Here is a 6,180-nt window from a genome sequence, read left to right as displayed (position 1 = left end):
GCTTTGCATAAATGACAGTACAGACAAAAAAGGTTGATATCCAGGATCTATAAAGAACTTCTCAAACTCAACACACACAAAACACTCACTAGCCATCAGGGAGATTCAAATTAAAACTACATTGAGATACCACCTGACACCAGTTAGAATGGCCAAAATTAGCAAGACAGGAAACAACGTGTGTTGGAGAGGATGTGGAGAAAGGGGAACCCTCTTACACTGTTGGTGGGAATGCAAGTTGGTGCAGCCACTTTGGAGAACAGTGTGGAGATTCCTCAAGAAATTAAGAATAGAGCTTCCCTATGACCCTGCAATTGCACTGCTGGGTATTTACCCCAAAGATATAGATGTAGTGAAAAGAAGAGCCATCTGTACCCCAATGTTTATTGCAGCAATGTCCACGGTCGCCAAATTGTGGAAAGAACCAAGATGCCCTTCAACGGATGAATGGATAAGGAAGATGTGGTCCATATACACAATGGAGTATTATGCCTCCATCAGAAAGGATGAATACCCAACTTTTGTAGCAACATGGACGGGACTGGAAGAGATTATGCTGAGCAAAATAAGTCAAGCAGAGAGAGTCAAGTATCATATGGTCTCACTTATTTGTGGAGCATAAAAAAGAACATGGAGGACATGGGGAGATGGAGAGGGAGTTGAGGGAAACTGGAAGGGGAGATGAACATGAGAGACTATGGACTCTGAAAAACAACCAGAGGGTTTTGAAGGGGCGGGGGTGGGGGGGTGGGAGGTTGAGGAACCAGGTGGTGGGTAATAGGGAGGGCACGTACTGCATGGAGCACTGGGTGTGGTGCAAAAACAATGAATACTGTTACACTGAAAATAAACAAATTTTAAAAAAAAGAATAAGGCTTTGCATAACTTTCACTCTGTCTCAGTCTCATTCCTTTGATAATGGACCCCAACAATAACAACAACAACAACAAAAAAGCAGTCTCCTTCAGTGACACTAATTATCAGAAAGCCAAAAGCAAAGTGGATTCCAGAGCTAATTTTCACATGAAGGAAAGACCAGAGGTGGAAAAGCAAGTTTAATGATCCCTCAGAAAAACAAACAGCCAAATCTGGAGAACAACTCACTCCCCAGGACCACTGGTCCTGTCTGCTTTCTCACAGGCAGGGGCTCTTTGGAGGGCCCTGGGGGTGGTCAGAAAACACCCTTCCTGGACTGGTTGGACAGATCTCCATGAGGCCAGGTCTCCTTCCCTTCAGAAGGACTCTAGGTTGTCCCAGAGCCTGACCGCATGACCAATCATCTGCCTGAAAATACCTTCTGTGGTAGGACTAGTTTCTGAAGAAGAAATCTCCCTTCCTCCTTCCAGTAGGAGTCTCTGTGGGACCACTTCCTTTTAGCTGCAGATCAGCAACAGGTCACTCATTCTCCTTTCCTCCTCATCCTCTGACTTCCCTTCCTCTTGTCCTCCTCCATCACCTGTCCTCCTATCCTCATCCTCCTCATCTGCCTATCCTCATCATCCACCTGTCCTTCTGCCCTCTTTGTTCTGCCTCTTTGTTCTCCTTCCTCATCCTCCTGTCCTCAGCCGTCTGTCCTTCTGTCCTCCTGTCATTCTGTCCACCTCATCCTCCTCATCTTCCCATCCTCTTCATTCTTCTGTCTTCCTGTCCACCTCATCCACCTGTCTTTCTGTCCTCCTGTCATTCTGTCCACTTCACCCTCCTGTCTTCCTGTTCCCTTAATCCTCCCTGTCCTCCTATCCTTCTGTCCTATTTGCCCTCCTTTTCTACCTGTTATGCTGGGGTTCTCTGAAATGTATGAGAAGGAGGGCTCTACCAAAGAAGAGGAGGGTCAGGGTCCTTCTTGCCGAGGAGTGACCTCCTACCACAGATGGTCAATGACCACAGTCCTCTTGCACAGTCCTCTTGCCCAGTGCCCTGAGAGCCTCCCCATATGAGCTAGAAACACTCCTATCTCTTTATCCTCATCTCCCTCTCAGCTGCCCCATCCTCTCCCAACATTGTAGGAAACCAGTGTGGGCTACATCGTGGAGCAGCCAGGTAAAGTCGCTGTTTGGGACCACAGGATCACAAGATGATTTAGGCAGGGCTGCCCACAGTTTTGAAGTCCTCCTGTCCCTCCTTTCATCCCAAACCCCATCCTCTTTTGAGGGTTCAGAGAGAAATGCCCTCCTCCAAACAGAGGTGTTGAGGGGCAGCCCTGTAGTAGAGGTAGGGAGAGGGTGGCCCCTCTCCAGACAAGCCATCCTGGGGACAGGAGGGCTAACTCGGACTTGCCCTTCAGTGTGGAACTGGTCCTTCTGAGAGGTGTGTGAGCTTTTTGAGGCTGTGTGTCCCATCAGGGTTGCAGGGTCCCAGCCATGTTCCCTTGCTATCCTGGAATGGCTTCTTGACCTAAAGCACAAGGTCACTTTAGCTTTCCATTCTCACCCACCGGAAGCCTTCATCTGTTTCCATTCCTTTCTTTCCTTCCACCACACCCATCCTCCAGCATCCCTCCTGACTGTGGACCTGGCCAACCTTTAGTATTTCTTCTCTTGCCTCATCCTTTCCAGAGGTGATCTAAGCAGACCCTGAGGTGAAGGAAGCATGAGAGAGGTCAAAGCACTTTGTGGTTTCCTCCTGCTCTTGGGCAAACACAGACAGCAATCCCCCACCAGAAGACACCTCCGTCCCTGAGCCAGGAGAAATGACCTAAGAGAAGTGTGTTCTGTTTGCAATCTTCCATGTTTCTACCTCCTCTCGAGGGTCTCAGGCCAGAGGAGTGAAGACATCATTCAAGGAGTCTGTTATTGGTAGATGACACCTCAGACAAAGATTGCGAAGGATGAGAATGTGTGACCCCAGAACCTGTTTTCAAGCTGTGTGATCATCCGTCAGCGACGACTTGCTCCAATGACCACACTTCTGAAAATCAGCTCACCAGCAACTGACAGGCAATCAGCCACCACTCTCAAACTGAATACAAACACGCTTGACTCTGGAAACCTCCCATTCCCTGACACTGTGTTTCTCAAAAACCTACAACAAGTCACTTCTGTTTTGCTCAAGGAGACTGTGTCTTACAAGCTCTCCAGGGCTTAAGCACAAAATAGGTTCAGCTTTCCATCTCAGCCTCTCAGCAGTGCTGTCCTCCTTCAACAAGGGATTTGGGCAATCAAAAGAGGTCTCAGAATCCTTGTCTCTCAGCAGAGCCTGGCAGGTGCTGCAGAAGCCTGGAAAGTCCCCGCCCAAAGAAATCCTGCCCCAGTGCACTTGTAAACATAATGTTGTCCCTGCCTTTACTGCTAACTTTAGAATTGCTGGTTATCTTATTAACTGACTTGTTTCTAGCTAACTATTTGAGCTGTAAGGTAAGATGTTAACAACTTGACTTTATGACGAGCCTCCCCACCCTTCTAGGAGTGGGCCTAGGATGCTGCTCCAGGGCCTGGGCCCTTGGTTCTGAAAGGTGAGCTATGCCATGGGGAAGGATCTAGGATCTGAGTGTCTCAGGCACAGCTACAGGAGACTCAGCCCTCAGATCCTGGTGGGAAAAACTCGAAGAATTACCCTGAAGGTCTGGGCAAGAGGTCAGTGGAGAGAGGGGAGCCGGGGATAGGGGAGAGTTTGGACGATGTCCCTGGGAAAGGGACCCCAGGAGAGTGCGCCATGGTGTCTCTGGGCCAAGGCCATAAGCAGGCAAGCAGGAGGAGCCCAGAGACACTGCCTACCCCAGAGGAAGCAGTGAGTGCTTCCAGGATGCCTGGCTGTGTCCCCAGACCTCAGAGAGCCCTACCCATGAAGATGCTGCGTGAGGCTGGCCTCTTAGGGTGTTTCTCTTCCCCTCTCAGAAAGCTGGTCTCCCATCCTCCCCTGAGAGAAAGAGAGCAAACAGTAAACCCCCATTAGATGCTAGCCACTCCCTCCCAGTGTCCCCTCTAAACTTCCATCATAGCACCCAGGGTGCTATATATCCTTTCCCAGTCCACAAATGGAATGGTTCAGAGCATGGTGTCAGGAGACAGACGGCCTGGGTTCAAATACCAGTTCAGCTTCTTACCAGCTGCCTGCCTTTCGGCAGCTTACTTAACCGCAGTCTGCCTCAGTTTTCCCATCTGTAAAATGGAGCTAATGATGGTCCTGTCACAGGGAGTTATGGAATAGACTGAACGACAGCTGTAAGGAAAGGGTTTTGAGAACAGGGCCTGTGCAGCCCATCCTCGGTTATCTCTGTGCTGGTGTTGGCTGTTGAGATTAGGGTAATTTATGCCAATCTACCTCTGTCCGGACTGTGGACTTTGTGCTGTCAGGGACCCCACCTGATTTCCGCCTGTCCCAAGTGCCTGGTGGGGTGCCTGGTGCAGAGCATAGACCCTGCCAGCTGAATAGATGGGTAGGCTTGGCCACTTACAGTGTTCAGGGACCCTACAGAGCCCTGAAGCTGGCATCCAGATTGCTTAGCCTGACATGCAAGGCCTTCTGTGTTTGGGCTTTGACAACCTGCCCAGATGAATGACCTTCTTTTTCCCCAGCAACTACCCCAGCTCACCACTCACACCTCTCTGCTGGCCTTGGTATACTGTATTTACCTTCCTCCAACAAGCCACTTTTCTTATCTTTTCTCTCTCTCTCTCTCTCTCTTTTAGATTTTATTTATTTGAGAGAGAGCGAGCGAGCGAGTATGAGCAGGGGGGAAGGGCAGAGGGAGGAGCAAACTCCCCACTGAGCAGGGAGCCTGATGCAGGACTCCATCCCAAGACCCTGAGATCATGACCTGAGCTGAAGGCAGACTGAGCCATGCAGACACCCCACTTTTCTAAGATTTATTTATTTTAGAGAGAGAATACATGAGTGGGTGGGGGTCAGGAGGGAGAGGCAGAGGGAAAGGGAGAGAGGAATCCTCAAGCAGACTCTGCGCTGAGCACAGAGCCCAATGCAGGGCTGGATCCCAGCACCCTCATGTCATGACCTGAGCTGAAATCAAGAGCTGGTAGCTTAACTAACTCAGCCACCCAGGCGCCCCCACAAGACTGCTTTTCATCCTACCTTCATCTTCTTTACCCTTTCTGTCAAGACTGGGGTCAACTGTCACCACCTCTGAGAGACTTTCCACTACCTGTCCCCTCCCCCTGCTCAGGATCCAAGTTTCACCTGGGGTGTGAGTGTGTGTCCGAGCCCCACCAGAAAAGCTCTCCTTATCACAAACGTTTTGTAACAACCTTTCTGTTGTTAAGGTTGCTTAAGGGTGCCTGGGTGGCTCAGTCAGTATGTGGCTGCCTTTAGCTCAGGTCATGATCCTAGTGTCCTGGGACTGAGCCCTACATTGGGCTCCCTGCTCAGCGGGAAGCCTGCTTCTCCCTCTCTCACTCCCCCTGCTTGTGTTCCCTCTCCTGCTGTATCTTTCTCTGTCAAATAAATAAAATCTTAAAAAGGGGGGGAGGGGAATCCAAAGATAATTTAACCTACACATCCATAGAATTAAAAATTAAAATCAACATAATGCCCTAATTGTAACAAAAAGTATTCACAATTAAATTAAAATATAATCATAACATATGTCTCAATATTTAAGTGTTTGGCTTGACTATATGGGAAACATGATTAGTCAGACACCTGAATATGCAAAACGTCTATAAATATAACTACAAATGCCACATTCAGTGCAAAAACTGGGACAAGTAGGTCATCCTGCTTTATACGTCGAAACAAACCAAGACTAACTGGATTGCTCTGTTTGGTTTGCCCCCCCCAAAATAAACCTGGATTGCCTAGAAAAATAACTTTTTCCTTGATGTTTGCAGTGCTTATCTGCAGATGTGTTACAACCTTTGTGACTATAACTACTGTAAGGACCTATTTAGCCAGAGCGACTCCATCTTGGTTAAAAGCCATTTTGTTGTTTGTGTAGTAAAACTTAAACTGACCCTGCCCCCCTCCCCCCAGAGAAACTTACTTAGAAGCAAGTCTGGGAAACCAGTAAAATATGGTCAGCTAGTTCCTAATAATAGGGCCCAAAATACAAGGCCAAGTTGGCCAGTTCTTGATAACAGAGCCCAGAATACAAGGATGAGTCCCGCCAGGTGGAGACATCCAATCAGTAAGAAACACCCATACTATTGGAAGAATAAACATTGTTAAAATGTCTATACTGCCTAGAGCAATCTATACTTTTAATGCCATTCCGATCAAAATTCCACC

The sequence above is a fragment of the Meles meles genome, chromosome 3 (genome assembly GCF_922984935.1).
Source record: "Meles meles chromosome 3, mMelMel3.1 paternal haplotype, whole genome shotgun sequence".
NCBI classification, from domain to species: domain Eukaryota; kingdom Metazoa; phylum Chordata; class Mammalia; order Carnivora; family Mustelidae; genus Meles; species Meles meles.
This window is presented reverse-complemented; position numbering follows the sequence as displayed.